This window comes from Clinocottus analis, unplaced genomic scaffold (genome assembly GCF_023055335.1).
Source record: "Clinocottus analis isolate CAN_PGR_092001 unplaced genomic scaffold, fCliAna1.0.p SCAF_17, whole genome shotgun sequence".
Lineage (NCBI taxonomy): Eukaryota > Metazoa > Chordata > Actinopteri > Perciformes > Cottidae > Clinocottus > Clinocottus analis.
In genome coordinates this window covers 1132559-1158884 of record NW_027175898.1, presented here as the reverse complement: position 1 = coordinate 1158884, position 26326 = coordinate 1132559, and the positions used below count along the sequence as shown (strand labels likewise).

Genomic DNA, 26326 nt, shown 5'->3' with positions numbered 1-26326 from the left:
TTCATGTGGAAGGGAGAAAACCTTTTACCACCGTCTGATCGAGCCATCTGTGATTCGATTTTGACGGGCTGCTGGAAGTGCGCTGGTTGACAGCCCCAAAATTCAATTTTGTTTTACTCTCTTATGTTCTCTGCTCAACGACAACTATCCATGGTGACGCTCGGATGTGCACCCACTTGACAGACGCGCAGGCGTGTACGTACGTACGCACGCACACACACACACACACACCACGGCTGGCAGCTGCTCGCTGCCTTGGCTTCTTTTTGTCAGGCTGCCGGTGAAAGCTGATTACCAGCACCACGCATCCTCTCAACAAGCAGCGGAGAGCTCGCAGGGTATGGGAGCGTAACATTTGAGTTTGAGAGGACGACGCAGAGAGACAGGGGGACAAGAAGCCATCAACGCAAGGCACTGAGTCTCGTGTGAAAAACCACAATGTGAGTGTGGAGAGCAGGGAGCAGAATGTGTGAACGGTCGAGGTTTTCAGACAATTCGTGGAAAGATTGCTCTGTGGTTGATTGGTGATGAATGGTCTATCAATTGGGAATTTAACTCAGTTCTAAATTCTGAGAGGTCAATGGACTGTCTATTTTGTCCCTCCACTCCAAAATCCAAACAAATGTCACATTTAAGATGGAAAAATATCAGCATAGTCTTTCCTTTCAAAAGCCAAAAGCTACATTGCTTTAGTTTCAATCACTGCAGATTCACGTTACCCGCTAGTTGCACGTTGAGCCGTGTGTACAGGCAATGCGGTCCCGGCTGTGTGGGTTGTACTTCCTGTGGTAGCGGGCCAATCACACGTGCCAATAAACCGAAGTTTGCTCGCAGTGATTGGCTGCGAGAAATCCAAACAAACAGTCATTTTTGTTCTCGATGGGACCATGAGATGGTATTGCAGGTATTGTTCGATTGGAGAAGCTTAGTGCTTAATTTGGGTCGATATCTTTAAAAGGCATTGATTGCCAATTACCAGCCTGAATTGATACTCTTGTCGGGGAGTTACATGCCCACGAGCACAAACATCAAGCTACGAACGAGTGAGTTTTTGGCAGCAAGATGGTGTCGGCTTATGTGCGATTAACTTAAACTACAGCGCTCATGCTCATTGTAATAAAGGGACCAGTGTGGCTGTTTTCAATAGGACATTTTGGATGACAACGAAGCACAATGGCACAGAGGAGTGAGGGGCAGTATATCCACTCAATTATTGTTAGTACAAGCAATTGTGTGATTGTTTTTTATCTTTACATGGGAGTAATTGACATTATTCTAAAAAAGAGAGATGAGAGAATACTATATGACACAACAAAGACAAAACCCTCAAGCTATTAAACACAATTATGTTAATTTGTCCAAGTTCCAACTTCTCGTTTAGATAATACAAGTGAGTCTAAAATATCCAGAGAAAGGGTTTGAGAGAGGAAACTAACAGCCATCTGCAATCCAAGCTTTACCCAAAATTAAAGGCAGACAATCCCCATCCATCTGCCACTCCGAGAAGGAGAAAACAAACACGGAGAACCGTCAGCAAATATCAACTTAACCCATGTTAGTGAAAGCTAACAGAGGCGGAGTCAGATTTGATACCATGTGATAAGTTTCCATTTGCATCGTGCGAATACTGGCGCCCCACTTTTGAAAGAGGGCCCCTTGTCGACAGCGGGGGCTGCGTGTACACAAAATGGCCGACAGGAATAAGTCATTGAAGAGCAATACTGAATTTCCACGGCATCGGGGCACACACAATGGTCGGGGAACATGAAGGGCACAAAACCAATCAGCGAGGACGTCAGCCGGCTTTTTGTCAAACAGAAATGTCTGATGTCAGGTTTTCCTCGCGGACAGAGCACGGTTCGTTTCATATTTGTCGGAGGATGAGCTGCTAGCCCTGATTTAAATCAAAAAAAAGAAAGAAAAAAACGCAAAAAAAGAAATAATAATCCTTGTGCGATACAGTCAGCCAGTATTCCGGTTGCAATAATAGGATTAACTTTTGTTCCTTAGTCGATATGTGATTTGCTTTCTACTACGATAAGGGAGCCTTTTTTTCTTTCTTTTTTTTTAATTAGTTTCAGAGAATGTCGATCATAAAAGGAACCCGGCTGATTCATGATTGAAGTGGGCTGCGATGCAGAGATACTGGCTGGTCCCCTTTGATGTGAGACGCACTTTGCTGCATGTGTCAGCGCGGCAAACATCCCCGTCACACAGCAGATGCTGCTGGCATCCCTTTGTCATCATCCAAACTGGCCCCAAAGACAGGGAGGAGAAAAATAAAGAAATAAAAGAAATAAAGATCTCCCATCAGCAGAGGCTCGCACAACAAAGGCAGCTGGTAATTTATGGTGCTTAGTGAACCTCTTTAGTGCATGCTGAGGCCACTGGAGCCCAATGCGAAAGCTCAGCTTCCTCTGATCTCTGCGGTTCAATCGCACACTGGTGATGCTGGGCTGCCGGGAAAAAGTGACTGTGTCTGTTTTCCTTTGTTTCCCCAGGAAATAACCTTTTGTTGTACTCATTTAAGTCAGTCAGAAAGACGTTTCAGCAATTTATTGAATGTTCTGGCTGTAATACTCTGACTTGAGTTTCACCTATTTCAATCTTCAGTCTGACCTCATTTCTGCCGTATTATTTTTCTAATTTTAGCCTCAATCCTCGGCAGTCTGCCCAGAAAACCTTCTGGTCATTTCCTCATCCTTCATATATCGATGCAATGGATTGTCCTGCATGGGTCTGGTTGAAAGGGCACTCCTTTGTGGGACTCGAAACTGTGTTAACCAAAGGAAACACATCAACATTGATGCAGCAGAACAGAGCAAGATCAGTCTCCCATACATCCCTTTTCCTACCAGGCACCTGGATTACCCACAATGCAACACCACTATCAGCAATTTGGCTGGAAATGTAGGTGTGTTATGCTCGTGGCACCTAGTGTAATATCCTCGAGCCGCTGGTCTTGAGCAGAGGTAAGAAGCAGGCAACAGGTTTTATCGTCACTCCTCCGCATTCTAAAGATGGCAACTTCTGTTCATCGGATGCAAGAAAAGCCAAGATGGCCGACAGTCGTATTCCAAGACGATGACAACAAATACGTGCCGCCGGACAGCTGTGTAGTGGGAGGGCGTGATTTAAGACCGCCATGAGTGACAGTCACGCTCAATGAGTGGCACTCGAGAGCCCGATACCGCCGTCTCTCTGCTCCTCCTGAGTTTCTCCCCGGCTGTGTCTTCTGTTGCTGACTTTGGGACTGTTTGGGGTAAACAGGGTGTCTATGCAGCGAATAGGTTTACAGATGCGCTCCTTAGCGCCATCTATCGTCAGGGAGTTTGAAAAGGCACGAACGCGCCTCAGAATGTTTTTTTTGCCGTGAGAAATTGGTTGTGTGAAAACATGAAAAAGCGTGTGTCACACGGCAAAACCGTGAGAGTTGGTAGCTCTGGTAAACAGCTAACGCTAGGCTATAGCAGTAGCATGGCTACCCAGCTTAAGGTGGGTACAGTCTTTGGCCTGATGACGTTTTGTAGTCTCATTTAGTCACTCGTTAGAAACAGCCTTAAAGACGTGTTCAAGCTTCAAAATTGACCGTAGCAGTATTTACCGATGTAATTTATCACTCTTTTTAAATGACACATTAATTTATTCTCTTACTGAGACAAATATATTGATTTGTACAGCTTTGAATTCAATATTTTACAGCAGAATGTACTAGGAAAGGCCTACACAACAGGCATATTGATCGCCTCCAAATTGTGTGATACTCAACTTCTGAGCAACAATTTAAAAGGAAACCGTCGGCCCATGCCCTTTCATGAAAGCCCGTAATAATACTTTGTCAATTCAATTTCATATTCCATGGCATTCTTCAAGTGTACTGTTACACCAGCAGTAATTCAGTTTTGTGGCTCACTGCTGCAAAGGGCAAAGGCCTCGCAGCAAACTGACAGGCTCTGTGGTCACTGGGTTTGCTGGCTTTACCAGAGACACACACCAGTCCACGGAGTCCATTGATTGAAACATAGCAGTCAAGAAGGGTGTGTGTGTGAGAGAGAGAGAGAGAGAAAGAGAGAGAGAGAGAGAGAGAGTAGAGAGCGTACTGCCAAAGTCCAGCCTGGTGGGGCTGCCAGCTCCTGAAATCTATTTATCGATCCTCGCTGGCTGCTCACCGCTTCCTTTGACAAGGTAAGAAGATCCTCAGAAGGGCATTGCTGGACGCACAGAATCCCATACCTCAACTCTCACAGCCGAAGCGTGTTGTGTTCTCTGTTTCTCCCGTCATCAAAGCAGTGTTACGCTTTAAAAAGTGGTTAAAGGTCTTCAATGCATGTGAGGTTCAAGAGATAGTTTGGATTTTGAAGTGGGGGTTGTATGTGATACTTACTTGGACGGCTTTATTTGACCCCAAACCGGGACAGTTGCTTACCGCCATGTACTGCTGTAACTGGCCAAAGTGACACAAACGTATTTTTGGCCACTTGAAAAGTGTACACTATATTTAGAATATTTTCACGACTTTACCTTGCCATCATCCAGGCCTTATCTGGGAACTGATCCGTATGCTCTCTTCCAAGGTCAAAAGACTCCGTTGACAAAAACAGTAATTCTAACTCGAGCAACGTGGAAGTTGTCGGTTGACTGCTGCCTCGATACGGCGATTCATTTGTGTTGTTTTTTGGAGTAGAAACTAACCCTTTGCAACACCAAAGTCCTACTATAACACAGACTACCCCATCGAAGTCAGCTCCTCTGTTCTGTCGAAGGGTAAAGTGGTGAAATATTTCTAAATATAGCTTAGCCTACACTTTCGCAGGTTTGATTTATTTCTGTTATGTGTCAAACTTGTTTTGCCGTCGTCTCGTCCACTGCGGCTTCACAGCGTCGCTTCATTGCTGGTACTCGTTTTTTCAAACCAGAGGCATGTTCTTGACGCTTTGGCCATTACTGGCAATTTCTTTCACTTCAAGCGAGGTAGAGAATACTTCTTACCTGAAAATTGCCCCTTTTCATCTATTTTTGTTTTTTTTTAGGAACCTTTTCCATTATTACTTACTTTTTGTCTCTCTGCAATCTTTGTTATTGTTGTTGTCGTTCAGGGGAGAGTAGAAAGGTTGGCGAGAAAAATAACATATAAAAAAAGGTGACCTGTAAACCTGGCAACGTGTCTATTGTTTGCTTATGTTTTTTCCCAGTAGAAAAAATATCGACAGATGAAATAGCAGCAGCTTATTGTAACATTTTACATACATAAAAAAGAATGCTGCGCGTGCAATAAGATTGGTTGGTTTGAAATGAAAAGCAAAAAGCAATCAGACATCACTCTCAAAAGCTGCTTTGGCAATTGTCCACTTTTGAGAATCCTTAAATTAAACTTGTCACTTTCCATTTACTGTGAAGTCGGTCAAGGTGTCAGACTTTAACATCTAATCACGAGGTGGAACAAATTATTAAAAACAGCTGTGCAACGTCAGTCAAGCTTTAAACTCCCCTGAATGTCACATACGTGTTGAAGCTGGTGAAAGGTCTGAATGAACAGCTTTCTGCCAAAAAAGCAGATTTCAATGCATTTCCTCTCAAACCAGCAGCATGAAAAGTTCCTGTGTGCAGCGTGCGCACACCTCACAGCTCATACCGGTGAACAAGTTGAAACCCCATGACTATGAGTAGCTGTAGCTGTTCAGAGCGCTTCATATGTTCATACCCCCCAAAAAACAAACGTTCTCACATCCGTTCACATCACTTGCTGCAAGATGATGTTCGGTGAATCTCCAGGTGGATCAAGAGATAATATCTGTTAAGTACAGCATGTCCTTCAGCTGCGCTACAGATGTGTGTCTTCATACGCTCGATAGGGCAGATGAATGTCTCTCAAAAACACTTCCAAGGCTGAACAGATTTCCAACCCTTATCCTTCACTCTCACAGCTATCCACCCGCTGCAGGAATGAACGCGACCCGCTGCACGAGGAGGGGAGGCGACAGGTGAGCAACCGGTGCGGCTCTTTAACGGCATTAGTTGGCCGAGTTCACGAGGCTTCATTTGAGCTTGTTTAGCGCCGGCTACGTTGAGGAGGAGTTGCATTGGTGGACTGAGACCGATTAATTATCGTGTGAAATCATTTTACCCCCCTAAAAAAAACATACACAAAGCAATCCCAAGTTAATAAGCAATCAAGCAAATAAAGACATATATTGGTTGTTGTTCTCGCTGAATGCTCGGATGATAATGTTCATTTGCATTCGTAAAAAAAACAAACGCGTCGCCGTTTCCGTTCGGGAGATTTAATGAGCGCTCGTGCTTACACTCAAAGGCCGGGCGTGTGATTTCTTCATCGCTGGGCTGAGGCCTCCCCGCTGGGATCAAAGAAATGAAGTGGACATATTGGAATCACGCTCACACACCGAAGCGCTGATGCAACGCACTGACTGCCGCACAACCTCGGCTTGCAATAAATCAAAGTGTCTCCATGCATACACAACGTGGTGTGTGTGGGGGGGGGGGGGGGGGGGGGTTGACGAACCACCTGGATCTTGTTTTCAGGACCCCTATGGGATCACTGATTTTAAGACGAGTGGGCATGAGTTCAAAATAAGGCTGGGTTTAAACACCCCACTCCAATCAGCTAATTAGAGATATCATTTTGCCTAATTATCGCTTCGTAATCACGGTGATTACACACATTGTTACGCATCAGACCTGGTGCTGGGTTGCACAACTGCAGCGTTTCAGGGGCTCTACTTAAAGCTGCACTAATCAATGTTTTTGTATCAACGATGGTTCACGTGACATTTTTTTAAAAGGGTCGTAAAGCGTTAGCGTCAAATCCAATAGAAGATGAACTACCTGCTCTTCTTGTTGCTCTGGTGTTGTGGTGCGCAGCATTAACATTGAAGCGGTCTGACAAGCTACCTGCCCGGTACCAAGCAACAGACACAGTGTTTCAAACTTAGCAGCTAATGAGACTATATACGTCCCTCAGGAGGTGGTGGAGACCAAACAAGGAGAGTACATTTTAAAGTGAGACACCAAGGGTCCCAAAACTCAACTTAAAATGATGTCGCTCCATTTCTGCTCACGGTTGAATTGGCTTTAGAGTAAAATATTAATATTTTGTACTAAAAACAGGGATAACAAAGTGGAAGGATGCACTCGGCTGTAAAACAACACAATGTAGTTCATACTGTTCATTAGATGACTGCCTGCTTGTTCTGGTTAAAATATTGGATCCCTCATCCCCCATAATGCACCTCATTATTGGACATTTCCTTCCCAATAAAGCACTGACTCACTGGTCTTCACATGGTAAGTACTCCTGTCTGGTAAATATACTCTGTACACTTGATGGAACGCTCCTTTGAAAGTTCCCCTTTACAGCACGTCCTTCACCTCTTTTTTGAGTCAATTTAAATTAACTTACACTTAATGAATTTACATTCATCTGCATTAATGTCCTGAAACGTTTATCAATAACCAATCTCAACGTTGTCCAAATGTTAAAGCAAGACTTGTATTGTTCTTGCACAAAGACATGGAGAACATTGAGTTCCTGTAAAGTAACTCAATTTCACAACGTAATGATCTGGACGGCGTGAAAACAAGTGTTACACCCAACGACAGTCCTCGCCAAGTTAGTTTATATTCATCCTCATGAAGCAAAAGACAAGTGCCGTGTGGGTTTGCTGAGGGCGGTACCTCGAAAACGAGATTGACATTTGCATAGAAGAAAAAAACTCTGTCTATTAATCCAGAACTGACTATCACTAACGTCTGCATATATCTGCCAGTGTGATACGACTTGGCCTGTGTCCGATGCAAATCTCTTGTTAGAAGATAATGACGCATGCCCACCAGCAAATAATGTAAGTAAGAAAATAAGAAAAAACCCGGAGAAAAAATGGCCTTTTAAAAAGGGACTTCTTCTTCTTTTTTGCATTGAATGCGCTTCGTGTTTCCATATGTAGCTCGATATCGCCTCCGGTAATCATGAAGCGGAACATGGAGCACATTAAAACCACTTTTTTTCTTCTTTTTTTTTCATGAAGCCAGTGAAGAAGAAAAAGCTTCATCGCCTGATATAGATACTGTAATTGGTTGCTCTCTGGTGTGTAACAAGACGGTGGCGATTCTCAAACCTGAAAGCAGAAACAAGGAAGCGGTTGGTGCCGCCAAACATGACCACGCACGGAGAAATTAAAATTGAAAGGGAAGCTCGGAGCGCTTGGTGGTGCATGACTGACACTTTCCCATCAGACAACAGGACACAACCAGGAAGGTGGGCGTTGCAATGGATACGAGAACAGATCCTTTGAGGGAGGCTGAACATCAAAAAATGCATAAAAACCAACATGTGGTAGACAATTGAAGTTCACCAGGGAGACATGATGTGTCTTTTAACACTCACAGCCAACTTCATAACATCTTTAAGGCTTTGAAAGCATCCACAATTTAATGACTAATGGAATAAAATACAACAACAACAAATCATAATCCAAGAGGTAGTTTCAGTTTGTGATGCAATGCTTTCCTCACTGTCACAAATGACTGCTAACAGAATTAGCCAGTTGGCATTTATCTGCAGGAGCTAACGTGATTCATCTATTTCATTTGTTTCTTTAACATTCCTTCCAAGTGTGTACGCCAACAACACAAAAGGCTATACATTTCATTCCAGTTCCCTCATGCGTAAGATGTTTTGGAGTGAGTTGTCCCACACTGAAAACCAACAGTGACAGGATACTGGATGACTATTCCAACACAGTTTATATTGTTCTCGGTAGAAGTGGATCCCTGAGCAGCTCCAGCAGCTGACTTCCCTCCCTTGTATCTTTGATCGCTATTCTTTCATCTTCTGTGAGCCCGGGACTGCCACCAAATTGCTGCATGGCGTGATATATGACATTCTATCTCAGCGCCGTATGAGAAATAAATTAGATTTCCCGACACCATTTCCTGATCAGCCTCCCACCCCCCCCCCCCCCCGCCCCCCTCCTGCTCCTTTTTCAACACACCTGCATGGCGCTTCCTGCCCGTGCCCGTGGCAACCGGGGCTGTGAAACACAAACGGCGAGGGAAGCTTTGCCCCAAAAATGTTTCATACCCGTTGGCTCTTTCTAGCAATGCCGTCTGAACTCGGGTCACACCCAAGAAAAAGCACTTCAAAAAGGCGTACGGTGATATCTTTGAACTGGACCTGCAGGCCCGCGATCATTTAGGATTTCATGGGCAGCTACAGCCGTATCCCTCCATCCGGTACTCCTGTGCAGCATCTCGGACTATAGCGCCACGCCACTCCTCCAAAAAGGTTGAGTCGAGTCAAGCTGCAGTGGAAATTGAAAAGCTTTTTAATAAAAAAAAAATTAAAAGCAAAAAAAGTTGAAGGAAAGCTGTGGCTGTTATCAGACTGTAACTCTAATCAGCAATTTAAAAGTTAACATCTACGGTGCATGTGCAAAGTGTATTCATTAAGATATCAGACTCAGAATCCCGAGATGAAGGGGGAAACTAATTAAAACAATGCGTGATGGATTCCCCGAGACATTCCTCAGAGGAAAAGAGACTTCTTGATTGAGTCTCAGTCTGTCGGATCTCTGTGGTGCGGGTCAGAACAGATTTGTCAAGCTCTCACTCATTGTGGTTTAAAATTATATATCTTCGTCTAATTGTGTTTCGTGCTCCCAGCCTAAGGGTTCAGCCTTCCGCCGCAGTCGAGACGTTAATGGAAAATATGTGACGTACCTAAAAGAGCGTCATAAAAGAGGCTTTTTTGAGTCACTAAGGAGAGTCGTTCGATTTTAAACTGCTGAACTTTATATTAGGTTCATGTATGGCGACCGCAATACAGATCTCAGGTTCAAGAAAACACTGAATTGTGTTTTTTAACACAACTTTCAATCTGCTCTTCATTACTAATACCTTTTTTTCTGTGCCGTTGAGTGCCAACAAAAGCCAGGCCCCGCTCCAAGCCAGACGTACTTTGGATCAAAATCCAGCGGAACCAGAGTTTAAGCATTGCTTCGCTTTGGTGAAAGGTTTCAAAACGCCAAGCAGGTGAAAGCAGTGCACAAAAAAATAAGACAAGAAAACCATTTGAAATGTCCTTTTAATGCCAAAATTCAGCAGGATGCACTTATTTATTCTGCCTGTATTCATAATACCTTTTTTCCACATTTCAATGACCTTCACTAACTTCCTGAGTAGGAAAGCAGAAAACGTCAAAAGCCTGGAATCACTGTTTGAAATCTCCTGTAGCAGGCGGATTCAACAAAGTGATCAAAAGTGGGCGCCAAGAATGTGGGACATCTTTCACAGGGAATGCCGCTTGCTTTATAGTCAAGACAACATGGATGGCAGCTCCAGCCTCATTGTGAGGCAGCTAAACTGCTGTGATCGCAGCGTCAAAACCTGTCATCGTCTTCACAGGCCGCTGCACCTGCAGGCTCCTCGGCTGATGGTGTGTGTGTGTCTGTTTGTGTGTGTGTGTGTGTCTTTTAACAGCCCAAGTCGTCGGAACAAAATGTTGCCTTTTTTTGCACACCAATGATATGACGAACGAAGACGTTTTTGCAGCAATACAAGACGTGCAGAGCCGGTGACATAGTCTATTGAAAGACCGCTGTGGAAAGTTCCACGGCATGGCGACAAGTGCAAGTGTGTCATGCAACAAAAAAAGGGTGTTCACACCAAACACAGCTTGAATAATCGCAACGCCACAGAGGGGGCGTGGCTTATCTCCGTCGCTTGTCTCCGGAAAAATTTGTGTCGCGTCCGACGCTCTGGTCACGCCGCGGCAAGCTCGCTGTTTGCGCCGCCTCAAATGCGTCTGATGCGCCGCCCACCGGAAAATTTGCGTCTTTGCGACGGGTCGCGTCCGTGCATGTGATCTGGTCGCGCGACAAAATCGGGTCGCGTTTGGTGTGAACACGGCAGAGCAAGAGAAAGTCCACTGGGGCAGGGCGGGACTGGTGTGGGATAGGGTTTGAACAAAAAGCACTATCGCCCAGAGGACCACTGATTGTGATCCGTCTGAAACACAAAGTAAACGTTGACTTTGCGTTTGTTACATGATGTTGTCACGCTTGTCACATCGTTTTATGTAAGAAAGTGCTATGGAGCAGGTTGTCACTTATTTACCCCTATGAAGCCATTTTGTATCATATGTGACACAAGAGTTTCAGAGACCTCTACCGTGATTAAGGTGAGCAGTACTTTCATTTGCATTACAGCTTTTGCAGAGATATTTGAACATATTCCATTTCACCATCATGACAGGTGGCCAGGAATGCAGCGCATTAAGTGCATTTAAATTATTTCCACCAGCAAAAAGACAGACAGATGCAGGTAGGTGCAGACGACGCTGGGAGCATGGAGGCGTTCAGCCAGCGCTACGGCAAAATAAATATACCGTGTGAAGTTCAGTATGCGAGCTCTGCAACCCAACATGAGTGGGAGGTGCTCATCGCTTGTTTGATTTGTTTGTGTTCCACAGAAAGACACTAACCTGAGATATTCATTCATGTCTTGTTGCAATTTTGTTCCCCATGTTCTTGAGGAACCATTTATTCATGCCAACGTAACACAAGTTTTCCTTTCCCGTACACTTAGTATCACTCCCGGGTGAAAGATAAAGTGGAGTCTGAGAAGAATTCTCCAAGCAAATCCACAAATCATGTGTTAAAGGCGCAGGTTTATCACCTCCACGCCTGAGGTTTTTGGTCACTTATCATATTGAAAGGCCTCTGTGACAGTGAATATATGCCTCGGCCCGAGGTTGCTTTGTATACACTTGCATTAGAAACGTCAAGGACTTTCCATAAGGTACGTTCAGCCCTCAAACTATATCCCTACACGCAAGACAGAAGCCCAACATTACCTATATTGTGCGGTATTGTGCCATATGGTCCCTCAGAAACACCTCAAGGCCACACATTCACGCTCGGCGAGCACGGTGAGGGAGCAGCCTAGAGAAAGTGAAAGAGAAAACAGTTAAAAAGACAAAACAACAAGGCCATTTTCTACACCACTACTTTATCGTCTTGTTTGAAAGAAGGTTATTTGTCCATTACCATGGTGGAGGTTAGGCGCAAGGAAAGAAATTCAAAAGACGTGCTTCCAGAGAGGTCACGCACAGTTAGCAAAGCATTCACCTGGCGTTTCATGAAGAATCACACCCACAGATTGATCGTGTTTGCCATTGATTAATATGTTTTCCTCTGTACTGTGACTCGGCCGAGGCCACCTCGCACACGTACTGAACAATGCGAGCCAATTACGCCGCAGGGCCGACGGAAAACCTTTTACAAACCAGGAAGCGGCACTATGATTTATGAGGAATCTTCTGCTTCTCAAACAAAAAGCCTTTGAAAAGACAATTCTTGTTTAGGAGGAAAGAGGAGATTAGATCGGTGTGTGGAAAAGTTATTCAAAGAGCAGCAGTGTTCGTGAAGCGGGCCTGAGGGACTTCATCGTCTCAGTGACGTTATACCTTACTCTTTTCTCACATTTTTGTAGCCGGCCGTTTCACCAGCAGTTTGACTGTACGCAGTTTGATTGCAAATGTGTGTGTGTGTGTGTGTCTGTGTAGGGGTAGTGAGGGGGTTGAGAGAGTGCCTGAATGTGCTCAGCGTCACGCCAAAGCAGCTGGGAAAGGACAAGATCATGCAAGTAGAAGTGGTTTGTTTGTTTGCGTCATTGAATAACGCCATCATCTGCTGCCATAAAGTATGGAAACATATCAACGTGATGAATGAGGGTTGGGGTGTAGTCTTGGATGCGCGCCCCACCCCCTCATCGCATGTACGTTGTTGAATGATTGACAGCACGTGCCTCAGTGCTCATTCCCTGAGGTGGTCATGAGACGCTTTCTCTCTCACGCCTTTGCCCTCCCACGCACGATCCTGCCCTTTTCCCGGGCAACGCCACCGTCGACTGACCCTTTTCTACACTCCTCTGACACCCCTACACAGACACACATCTTCTTTTCCGAGACACGAGACAATGCCTTACTTTCTCAGAAGTCAGATTCATGGGTCGGGCCACCTTCCTGCCCTGCTCTTCCCTTCGTGACCTCGCAGAGCGCTTCGGTCTAATGACGAGCGAAGGACTCGCGAACGCTTCCCTACGAACAAAACTAAAAGAAAGACAAACAATCTAAGCCTCTGGTTGCCTTTAGAGGGCCCCGGCTGGGTTTAGCCTGTCAATCGTAGATTTTATTTCCACGATGCCCACGCAGGATGCACTGCACGCTCCCCTCAAGAGACTGGAAGTACTCAAACCCCGACTCTGCTGGACATATCCAAGCCGAAATGATCCGAGAAGGTGGATGCTGGGGTTCATGCTGGCCACCTGAGATTTGCTCATTCTTGGAAAGGCATAGCAGGCTTCCAAGCAAACAAAAAGAAAGAAGAAAGCAAAAAGATTATTGACCCGCTGTCGTTAGCTGTCTTAATTCACTCATTTAAAAGACACTGCTCGAGGCGATTACCTACCGCGCTGCAGATTCAGGCGAACAAAGTGAGGGAATTGACTCTTAAAAAGATGCAAAGAGAATGCAGATTCAGTAGAACAAACACAGCAAGCTTATCAATAGAGTTCATGATGCATTTGAAATGTGTATCTTCTTGTTTTGTTAAGTTTTTTGTGGCATGCTGCATCATCTTATCTGTAATTGGTGCATTATTATTTTTTGTTGGTAATACTGTGGTATTAACTCTGTGTAACAGCCTGTACAGGAGGAGATGAAAGGTGAGGAGGGGTCCTCAAGACTCAGGTCCTAAATGCTCGTGGGGGAAAACAATGCCCCACCATTAGAGGTCTACACCGGACGTTTCTAAGGGGACGTACAGCCATTGGGTTAGCATTTTGTTTTGCCTTTTATCCCCAGTTATTATAATAGCGCTTATGAGAACAGGTCATTAGCTAATAATGAGATCAACTTTAAACAATGACTAATAGATGTGTTCAAAATGTGTGGCCTTTGTCAAAGTTCAGATATATAAGAAGGCATAACATTAGCTTGCAATGTGGCCTTGTATTAAACTATGGCGTTAAGAAGCTTGTTCAGCGAGCACTGTTGGCTCGGTTGTTTCTCACTCCATGAGGCAGAGACTTTAACGAATGGTTGCGATTTTCTTTCTAAAGATTCAGATGTAATGTCTGTACCTCCCAAAACAAAGCTAATATTTCTTGGCAGAAAACTGACAATGTTGTTACTCTTCTCAACCTTGACAAGGGCAGCGCGGATTAGATGCACTCTTTCTATTCTTGGCTTTCACAATAAAAGCATATACACCACAACTGTTTACCAGAGGGAAAAAAATAGCTCACAGTGGCTTATGTTATAAGAATTTACCTCAGACAGACGCTGCTCTGTCAGACGCTGCTCTGGGTAATAGATCCTGGCTGTTGGCCTTCTACCAATATGAAGGGTTTTGATGCGAAAGTCACAGGTGTTGTAACATCCAGGTCCTTAAACATGGTTCGATATATAAATCAATGGCCAAAAAGTTTCAAAAATGTTAATCTCAATTTCTTTTCTGAACAGATAGCAGTGAAAAGAATTAGGCCAACTTTTAGATTGAAAGAATTCTTGCAAGTCGTCGGAGCAAAATTATTAAATCATCATTTGCTAAGAGGCTTAGATAAGGCCCTTCAATGATATACTTCAGCATATCCAGCACCAAAAGAAAAGCGCAAAAAGGGTCAAATCGTGTCTTCAGATGCTTTCAGTCAGCAGAATGCCGGTCTCTGGTCGAGGGAAGTGGGCAACACCGCGAAAGAAGTTCTGTATTGTACCTCTGTCTTACAATGAGGAGCAAGACGAAGCTCTCAGGAAAAAACAACCTTAAAACAACTTCAGCTGCCATAAATCAGCCCAAAGTCAGGAAGGTACATTATTATAACAGTTATCATAGCAGTCTGACTCTACTCGTGCATTGTAAGCGAGTAACACACATTTTTCTTTATCAGTAAATGATGCACCACTCACAAGGCCGTGAACAACAGCCGCCGGCAGTAGTTTTTTTTGCATTGTGGCTCCAAAAAAAAAAAAAGAAACAAAAAACCCTCTGCTTTGTGAGCACAGCATGTTTGAGTCATTTTCCATATCCATTTACTCCAACTTACCATTGTCAGTTTACGCCAACGAGGCAACAACACATAGTTTCATCCACGTCACGCGAGACGGAGTCATTAGTGACTCAGCTTCACACGCAAAATGCACACGAATGCCACTTGCGCATTACGTCTCAAAGTCTTTGGTGCGTATGAGGTGACGGACAAACTGAGGACTCAATGACGAGCCAAGTAACCCCTCCCCCCCGCATTAACGTCCCACATTGCACCTCCTGTGGAGAAGTGTAATCACATTTTCCGCAAGGGTGGTTCTAGTGCTCATGAGAAAAGGGTTTATCGAATTCACACACATTGTCATTACGCAGTCCATGTGGCTTCCCCTCAGTGTTTGCGGACACTTACATCAAGCCAGTGCAGTTTAAAGAGTGCTAAGGCTAGAAAATACACACACACACACACACACTCACACACACACACACACACACACTTGTTGTAGTCGTGAGTGCTGTTGGTAACACACATAAGGAAATTACAAGGTAGGTTGGACGATGTGTGTGGAATTTTATTTGGCATTTTTGTGGGCATAAAATAGATTTACAGTTGAATCCTTGAAGCCAAAAAAATGCTAATATAGAGTAATATACTATTTATTCACCAAAGAAGGCTAGTGATTAAAGTCGTTCCACAATTTTAAAACCTTTTTATCGATGGCTTTTACTGAGTTGTTATTTTAGCTATCATAAGACGTACATTATATGTCTGTGTCATGGGAAGATGTCCGAGACATGAAGCTTGCTGGCAGCGTGGCTGAAAAACGATTAAACCCAAACAGCAGAGGCTGAGAACTCTTGGCTTCAGTTCCTCGTGTGGGTTAAGCTCCAAAGACACTCGAGCCTACACTTTCCATAATGCACCTGAACACCAGCTTTTGCGAGACCTTCCATGCCAATAAAATGCCCACCTTTTTCTTCAGGCATTACATTTAGAATATGTAGTCTCCAAACCCCAGTCAAGATGTCTGAAAAGAAGAAGTGGACATAGTCATCGTGACATCAGACAATGGTTTTGAAGCCTTGACTTTGGCGATTTTTCCGCTGCTGTGATGTTTTTTCCTGCATCCAATTAACGGACGTTACCATATTTGGAATGTGGAAGAGTGACGAAGAGACGGGGTATACGGAGCGTATGTTTTAGGGCGGGCCTACTGTCAATCACAGTCAGCCTGCCTTAAAGCCTTACCTCCCTTATGAGTTATTTGATTTAAATGGACCATAATTTCCGAAAATTGACTCCGCTTGTCTGTAGAGATAATAATGCATGCTTTAAGTCACTTTCTAGATTTGGGCAGAAGCAGCTTTCAATAACAAAAGTTACTTCATTATCACACAAAACTGTTCAAATCTGAATAGAATTTGGCAATTAAATCACTTTAACATTCAAGGCAAATCTTCTGGTGGCATTTCCAAAGGCAAAGGGTAATGCCGGGCCTGAATTCCAGTCATCTGCATGCAGATCTGACGTGCTACAGGACCATCCATCAACCTGACCTCCACACCCTTTTTTTCTCTCGCAATGGCACTGAATGTTGGCATTTGTGAAGAGCAGAATCATCTATTATGTATGTTGCTTGAAGCTGATTAAGAGCTAGTTTCACATATCAGACAATCAGCTTGAAGATAAAAAACAGAAAAACACAAAGTGTAAAACATCTCAATGTCAAAGTTGGAGTAAAAAACTAAACATGTACAGTAAGTATTCTAATGATGGTGCTCACTGCAATGAAAATGATCTCGCCTAGCGCATACGCCAAAAAGGTTTTGTAGCTTGTGGGTTAACTTACATCCATGGGCCCCCAGTTCTGCTGGGCCCATAGACATTACATAGTCACTTTTCTCAGCTCAAGTACAAATATAAAACCTCCATGGATCAGCAATTCATAATAGAAAGAATCACCAGTGACCTTGTTGGCAGACAGTGTCCTATCAATAGTTCTGCAGAGGTCTCTTTTACAGTGGTGGTCCATGGGGAAGATGCATTATGGGCCGCAGGGGGATATCGCTAACCCAATACTGTGAGTGGCCACTGGTCAAATTGGAAGGATGGCTGAGCAGTGGCACCGTATCCAGTTCTTATTTTACATCCACAGCAAAAAACAGCTCTGAGTGACCATAATGTACAGGACGTTTGTGGTGGAACAGCAACTTAACGAAGACTTAACGAAGCAGAGCATCACTTGGATAACAGTCTGTAACCTCCACTATTTCTCAATGTTAGAGCTAGATTTAGTGTTAGAAGTGATTTGGCCTGTTTAGAAGTACAAACTATGTCATTTGTGATGTCTAAGCATGCAAGAGTACAAGTGTGTTTACTCCAGTTAGGATGAAACAGGCGGAGTGGCCATCTGGAGTACCTTTCCCCACTGGGAGGTTGGTGGATGTGTGGGCCGGCAGGGAGCCGAGCAAAGTGGAAACCATGTCCGACAGTGGTTGTGGCTGGTACCCCAGGTAATGTTACTCAGGTCAAATAATGTATCAATTAAATTTAAAAAAAAATACAAAAGGCAGAATACCAGACACACAAAGTAGGGCTGAGAATGTAGAGTAGAAAGAACCCAAAAGAAACCTGGCACAAAAGTGGCTTAATGCCACGAATTGATTCATTTATTTGGCAGGACTGCATCAACGCTGCCCCTTAACCTGCATCAACGTGCAGCTGTCTATTGTCGACACCGAGTCTAAGTACTCTCTTCTCCTGCCTTCAAGTGCTCCGGGATTTATTCCCTCATGGCGAAAAAGGTATGCCAACCTACATGCAGAGCGTCTGAATATGAAAAACGGTGCATGCATTCAAGTGCCCCTCTTCAATAAAGGATCATAAGCGAGAGAGCTCAAAGAGAAGATGTAAAGAGTCCTGCAGCAAAGCACTTTGAAGGTATTGTCTTTGAGTGGAGGTGACTGAAATCATTAGCTTTGCTGCAGTTTTATGGTTCCCAACTTCAGAGATATTTCATCAACTGATGAGGCCACATTTAGAACGACAATAGAACTGCTTCGAATGAAACAGCCTTTTCTTAAAGGAGGATCACAGTTCTCTTTAATGTAAACTGCAACAAAAAAGTGTATTTACACATTGTTTATATCATCACCCTCCTTCATGCTGCTTTAGTCGAGTCCGTCCCCATAGTTACACCATACTAAGTCCCAGCGGCGGGCCATTAGGGCCTGCTAAGCCTTCTCTGCTGGCCTGAACAGAATGACAAAGTTATAGCGTCGGGCACTGAAGGTGCAGGTAGAAAATCCACAGCCCGACACTGCTGTGTCCTAATGTAAACACCAGGATATGGAATACTATTCGTGTAAGTGTTGTGTTTTTTTCCAGCATCTGTTTAATGTAAAAACATTCACAAGGCAACTTAAAACTACAGCCAAATAAACCATGTAAGTTAAACAATTAATAGGATTATTGATGGGTAAGATTTAAAAAAAAAATATTTGACATGGTAGTTGGATGTAGCAATTTGTAAATGCTTTTACAAATTTTTACAAATAAATGGTTTATTTACTTCCTCTGTGTTGAGGTGATCAATTGCATCAAGTTTGAGCTCCAAAATACAAATTCTGGGATATATTTAGAAAGTACTAACAGCTTTTCATGTGTTTTAAGTAGTCTTTCACACGACTGGCCGCATCATTTTAGAAATGTCAACGTGTTGCAATGACTTGTGTAAGGTACAGTTCAGAAATGCAAATCTTTTAAATTCATTTATGAAAGCCTTGTTTTACTCGTTTGATTAAAATGGCCTTTAAAGTCCTTCAGAATATGTTAAAAATCTACTGATTTACTGTATACTTATTTTATTTTATATTAAGAAGGCTTTGGGGCTTTTTACCTTCTTCTTGCAGTTCACTTTCTATTATTTCATGACATTTATTTTGGTTTTAAGTTATGCAAATACATACAAAATACAAACCTATCTGTCTTTTGGATTCATTCACGAGATATGACTATTTTCTTTACTCACAATTGCTCACAACAGACAATTAATTACTAGCTGTGTTTTGTCGTGGAAGCATGCAGGGCAAATTACAAAAAAAAAAGAATGTAAGAAAAATAATGAGCATGAACATTAATAAAAAGGTATAATCCATTGCCGTCATGGTATTTGCCTCTGTGGGCATCGCTGATGGAATCTGTTTCGTTGCATGTCCGTGGCAGGTCGGGCTGACGTACTTTGTCCCATTTGTGGATGATGTGCGATATCTTATTGCTTATTTATGGGAGGAGTATGCTGCGTTATCGGCTCCAGCACGCCCGCGACCCCTCAGTAGGATAAGCGGTTACAGATAACGGATGGATGGATGGATGCGCTGTCGTTCACAAGTTTTCCGCACTGCAAAACAGCTCCAACTCACTCGCTCTGGAACAGGAAATGCAGGCTTGAATCCTCATCAGTCACTGGGGCTTCAAATGAAAGCAAATGAAGCACAGAATGAGCATTCACTGAGGCTGGTGGATGTTAGTCGCCGCTGGTAATTCCAACAACAGGCTCATCCTGTGCATGCAAAGCCAAACGTATCATTCCAGTAGTTAAACCACTCCATTGGCTCCTACTGTGCTGTGGAAATTCATCTTCAAAATTCTACTTGGATGTCTGTGGGGGGATGTGTGTTCCTAACTGTCTTTGGGTGAGTGCACATTAATGTCCATGTAAAGCAGGTTTACAGGGGTTTACTTGCACTTAAGTATGCTATCTAAATCCTGCCCTGTCTCGCATTCACAATGCAGGTTGTTCAACATCTGCTCTATTGATGACTATTGTCCCTTTTCTTGTCTTTCGAAAGCAGGCAAATAAATCTGACTCCCCAAGTTGCTTTTCCACTGACAAGTTTCCCACTTAAATAAATCTGAGTTGGGTTGCATGGATGTAGGAAGGTACCGGAGCATAGGATTAAGGTGTTTTGTTATGTATTGAGTTATGATGTAACTCCTTCCATGTGTATCATTACAAAGAAAGGACCTTTAAATATTTAAAGTGTGGAGATTTAGAAGGAACCGGGGAACAAAACTACATGTTGCGGGCTGTTATACTTACTGTCAAAACACAGATGGGGTATAGTAATAGGAAATACTTTCTTTAATACAATAATAATTCAATAGGTGACAGTGGTACAGTGATAACTCTTGACAATAATAAACCATACTGACAATGGCATGTAGTTTTATTTAATTGTATTATTGTTATTTATCTTTTCATGTACAAGACACACAACAAAAGCAACTCATAGTTGGAATGACTCCACCCACAACTAGAACAGCCTTATTGTTTTCATCATATAAAAGGCGCACTTGACCAGTTACAATGTTATTATATAACGAAGACATGCTGTATTTTATGCAGGGCATAGGAAAATAAAAACAACTGTTGAGTAACATCCAGCTGTTATCAGCGAGGCCACCCCTGGTTCTTTAGTTTAATACCTTGTCAGACACATTTAACGCCTCTCTCTGATACAGGGTTATCCACCTCTCCCCATTTTGGATTAAAAAGCATCCTTACTACAAGTCACTTTTAAGAAAGGACAACCCATCACTCACACATAATTCTGATGGAGAGCCAAAGCTGCTCAACTTTGTGATTCAGTCTCCCAGCTGGATGATTTGTATCCTTCAAACCCCCATCTTCCCTGCCACCTGTCATTGGCGTTTTTGCACCGTTTGTCAGAAGAGAGTTCTATGATTGCATGGAAGTGCAGACGACACATCCTCCACAGGGTCTCAGTTGTTTGATAAATCAAAAGGCTTTTAATAAGGAAATGCAAAAAATGTCTTCAAAGCAAGGTTAATATAGATCCTCTGAGCATTTTCCATGCTGCCACCAACTTTACACGAGCTGTGGAGCGGACGGAATTATTCTCCATCAAGAAAACTCACATTTTTAGACTGTAAAAAGATACATTTGGTTGTTTTCATTCGTCTGATAAAAACACAGTGAATACAGAAATGGATGCCGCCCCAAGGCTGAACCTTCCATATCAAACACCAAATGCACACATGCTTTCATAACTATTCCTGAAACTCCTGAAAAGATTATAAATAATATGAGCCTTAGTCCAAGAGGAAAGCACCTCAGCCCGAGTGTCGGCGAATACACTGATTGCTCAGTGATTGGTTGTCTTTGCCAACCAATGAAGTTGCAGTTTATGTCCATTTTAGTACAATATGGCATGCTTTTATCATTCTATCATCGTGAAAATGTGTGCGAAATTGTAATAATAAGCATTTGAGTTGTGGTCTGAAATTGTGTTTTGTGATCACAACATGTGTATTAGTTCATCCATTGAATCCAGGTGGACGTTTGTGCCATATGTGAAGAAATTCCCTCAGAGTATTACTGTCGCGTTGTTAATGAAACGCAAGGTCAAAGTGACTTTTGACCACCAAACCCCAATTTCTTGATTCCACGATTTCAAGGGGACGTTTGTACCAAATTTGACCAAATTCCCTCCAGGCGTTACTGAATTGTGGCGTTCACAGGAATGGACTGGACGGAGGTATTTAGGTATGAAGGTGTGTGGGATAGAAGCATTGACAACATAACGCCTCCGGCCACGGCAGTCATCAGCCTGGGGGTAAAAAAACAGATATAGGTCCATGTTTAAGTCTCCGAAAAGCAGCGTGAGCACGATTCCATGCCACGATCCCTTCCACCACCAGGATGGAGCGAGAACACGTCTGCCTTTGCATGTGCTATCCGGTCCCGCGGCTGATTGAGGCATCAAAATCCTGACATGCATACTACATTGCACATGGCAAATTCATAAAACGTGCACATGCTGCCAAAGATGAAAGCCTTGAGTTTGGTGGAACAAGGCACCTGGGAATAGATGTACAGTAACGAGAGCCGTGAGGCCCCGGCTTAATGAGGGGGATTAGTGAGCCGTGACGGAGCTCTCGTGCGCAGCTGTAAGGGAGGCGGCGGAGGCGGCGGCTGAGAGCAGCGATAGATGAGGGAGCGACGGTTTGTCAGATAGAGGACGGGTTCACCTCGGCTACGAATAGGAAAATCTCAAATGAGACGGAGGGAGTGCGGACCGACGGATGAAGCCAGATTGTAAAAGCTGACAAGTGCAATCAATAGATCGCACTGCGATATTAACTCGCTATCATCTTTTTGATACCCCGCAGAGAAGGGACAGTAGGGAAAGGCAATTCCCCGCTTCAGCAAATGTGTCACGTCTTCTCGGCCCCGCAAATGCTCATCATTCATTTTTCAGCACAAACATTAACTGACCTCAGAGCGCTTTGTCAATCTATTTCTAGTTAATTGCTGAATTTGCCAATTATATGCTATCACGGGTCTTTTTACTACTTTGCTTTTTCCCATCGGAGCAGATGGGACAGATGGGTACAGATATATTTGGGAGACAGTAATAAGGATTCTGTAAGAAGGACCAATAACGGCGGTGTATTTGTCTTGTTTATTAGATGTTGTTCACTGCTTTGAGTGCCAATCTGCATTGCTCATGTGGGGAACACATCTTTTTTGTATCGCCTATCTATGAATTAAATCTGAGGCTGGCAAACATCCGACACTCAGACCAACATTTCTACTACGTGCTGCAGGCACTCCACTGAAGTGACACTAGACGTTTGGTCTCACAGTGGTAGTCACAGGGCTATTGGCAAACTGCTGTGGCTGCTGGGGTGACAGCTAAAAAGCTAAGAACAGTGGTACACAATAATATATTTAAGTTAGCCGTACAAGCTAGCTACAGTAAGTAAGCTTGTTAGCTCAGATGCTAACAGCACGATACGATCACTTAATTGATTTTGTTAAACAGTGTTATTTATTGAAAAACAGTGAATTCGTAAAACATTGTGTGACACTAAAAAGAAGATAAGTCAGTAAACAGACTCTGTAAGAGGTCAGCTGTATAGCAATGTTTGAAGTAAGCTAACAGCCACCAACAGCTACTGGTCAAACCAGGCTAACGCTGTCGCAAAACAAATAACTGCATTGACTTGAGCAAGTGTGTCATTTTGAAATGTAAAAGGAAGCAGTGTTATTTATTTTTGTATTGTGAGTTGTCTCAATGCTGCACCATGAACCCCTGTCTCATTACTTTGTTAAAAAACTCTTTTGTGGAGCAGTTTGAACTTTAATAGAGAAGGTTAAACACAAGTGGATGGAACACAGCTAATGAGCTATGCTAGCTTCATCCATTGCGGACCGTCTGGCTCTCTGTTTCCTCAAGGGTTGGCTGTCAAGACAATTTGAAGTTGAACTCAACACAAACCGATTAATTCCGCCCCAAAACCAAATCTTACTAAAACAATTCCATTAAAATTAATGGATTTTATTCCAATTCCTACGATTGTCTATTGGACTGTCTTAAAGCAGCACTCTGGTGATGAGAAGTGGGCCTCTTAAGAGACAGGAAAGAAGTTAAAAAAAAGTCAGAATCGATACAGCCCAGGCGTAAAATGTCTCAACTTTCGTTCCCAAGAAAACTGGAAAAACTGCAGGGTGCACCATCTTCTTCTAGAATGGGAGTTGGGAGAGAGACTTGAAATGTGGCTTTGCTTGGCAGACATATTTGGATCAACATTCTGTCTCTCTCCTCTCTCCCAGCTCATTCTGATATTTTAGCTATACTCTGTGGATGCAATTAAATAAGCTTAGTTTAGGGTCAAAACACCATACGACGTGCATACTGGCTATGCAGGTCTTGAAAAGAGCCTTATCTAAGACCGTCATTTCCCTGTCCGTGGAAGAGTAGGCCTGCACACACACACACACACACACACACACACACACACACACACACACACACACAATTCCCCTTCTAAGAAACCTCTGATCGAACTCTTGCTGCAGTGTTTTATGTCTCACGGTGATGATGATTGCAAAGATGTTGTTGAGGGAGGAGATCTTGGCCTACTCTAGTTTCCTCGTCCTAGATTTCATAAAATGTTCCTTTTAGTCTAACTGGTTGCATTTTCTTTTTTCTTTTCTTTTCTTTTTTTTACAGTATCTGTATTAAACATCTTTGCAAGCAATTCTTTGTCTTTAGAAGAATGCTTCATACATTCAAGAGAGAAGTGCAAAACCAAACCATGCCTCTGACATAATCTTATTTTTTGTGTGGGGGGGTGGAGATCAACCCAATTTGCCTGACAGATTGCATTTTATTTCAATCATTGTGGTGCACTTTTTTGTTTTTTGCCTAGGGTATGGCGCCTCCTTGCCATCACTTACCTGAACTTCTTATCTGTGTTCAAGCCCTGAAAGCAAAATTGAAACAAGCACGGATTAACTCAATGTCATGGCAGCTTTGTCCCTGAGATAATGGGCGACAATGAGCTCTGCAGTGACAGCAGTAAATGATGCCAATTTTCCCAGTGAAAGGGAGAGTGATAGAATAAGAAAAGGAAGAGAAGAGTTTGGGGAGATAGCTTAAGACTCTAATCCAACCTAAGTCAATCAGAACACCCGGGGTTTTGCTGAGTGTTTGTCCCGTAGAAGTGACTTATATCATCCAATAATTGTGGCGCACGCGGCTCAAATGCTGACTGAAGATATGTGACAGAATGGGTTTAAGACGATTTGGTGAATGTCACATTTCTGCGAAAGAAATTGTGACATATTTTGTCTTCAGGGGATAAAAAGTTTGGGTGAGATTTTTCCTTCATTGCCAAGTATCAAGTCCCTATCACCCCAATACAGCCCCGGTCTGGTTCAGACTCTCCGGTGTTAATGGTGAACTCACGATTCTGTTTCATCAAATGATTTTCATAATTCGATATGGCGTACAAGTATGGTGAGGTAACCTGTCAGTGCAGTTAAAGTAGGAGCTCAAACAACCATAAAGATCAGAGAGAAAGAGAATGTCTCTCTTTTCAGCCCTTATGGCACATCTGTGCCAAAGAAGCTGTTCAGAAAGCCAATCTGCAGGCTAAATTGGTACAAAACTGTATTTATTCTATCCTCCATCAACTTAATAAATAGCAACAAGTAGTATTATATGATATGTGTTGATCAGACCTGCTTTATTATTTCATTATTCATAACTATTGCTGTTTTTAAAGCATGTTTCTGCATTAGCGTAGGTATGATGTTCTGTGTGTGCATGTGTATTGTGTGATGCAGCAGCTTGGAGCCCAAGACAGATTTCCCTGCAGGACAATAACACATATCTTATCTTATTTCTAAGCTCTGGTTAAATGTGCTAACTTATACATTCACGACAGGGTTATCCAATGTACTGATCGGTCAACTAAATGTCAAAGTTCTTGACAGAACAGCTCATTTTGTGCTTGTTTTATGGAGTTTGATTAAACCACATGGCATTTCACACTCGGTTGGCAAATTGAGGCGAAATAAGAGCGATGCCGTCCTCCTTGTTGGCATAAGGACTGAAATCCATGCCCCTAATTAACCTTCCATCCCCACTCTCAATCCCAGAGGAGCAGAGAGAGAGAGAGTGCAGGGGCGGAGGGGTTAATTGGTTAAATATGTTATTTAAGTCCGTCTGACTCATGGATCCTTTATCTCACTTATTGTCTATGGCTTAGGGAACCGACCACGGCTCCGGCTCAGTGAAAGCAGTATAACTGTGCTGTGTGTTATTAAATCCATGGCGCTGTCTGTGCATTAAAAAACACCAAAGAACCAGAAGAGTTGTTCATTGGGCAGTTCGCAAGTCACAGTTTTGTCGACCGTGTGTAGCAACCCATTCGTCACTGTGTGGCTTGCAGATCTCTCTCTCTCTATATTTGTATTGTAGCTCTCAGTCATCATCGACGTCTATCGCTATCCAAAATATGACATTTTCATTCTGGAAATTAAACATAAACTGTGTGAAAAACTGTGTGAAAATATTATATATGTGTCTATATATATCCACTGCATGGTGCGTTTCGACGATATATCCCGCAGCTCTCCAGGTGACCTTTTCATAGCTGTCAGTGATACTGTTATTTTCATAAATCTTATGTAAATTTTGTTTATTTCCATTGACTGCCAGAGTTCCAATCTAAGCTCACGACGTACCTTCAGAGCCGCAACACATTCTCAGGATTATTGACTTTGTTGCTGAGATGACCAATATGATGCAGGCTTTCGTATCAGCCTCCATCCTGAGAGCTCATGTTCTCGCTGGCTGCACACAAGCAACCAGGTTACTCAGCAAAATCAGGTTACATACAAGTGTCACTGTAACGTGGTTTAATTTAAAGTGCCATTTTGTCATACAGG

The 26326-nt window shown here is 43.1% G+C and overlaps 1 protein-coding gene across 1 annotated transcript in view; it reads right to left on the bottom strand.

The window, feature by feature from the left end:
- The window catches only part of LOC137788044 (leucine-rich repeat and fibronectin type-III domain-containing protein 2), a 120532-nt gene that overhangs the window by 26404 nt on the left and 67802 nt on the right, over window positions 1-26326 (bottom strand). The window contains exon 3 of the mRNA XM_068580850.1: window positions 11870-11957. The gene's annotated coding sequence lies outside the window, so the exon portion shown is untranslated. The remainder of the gene's footprint in view (window positions 1-11869; window positions 11958-26326) is intronic.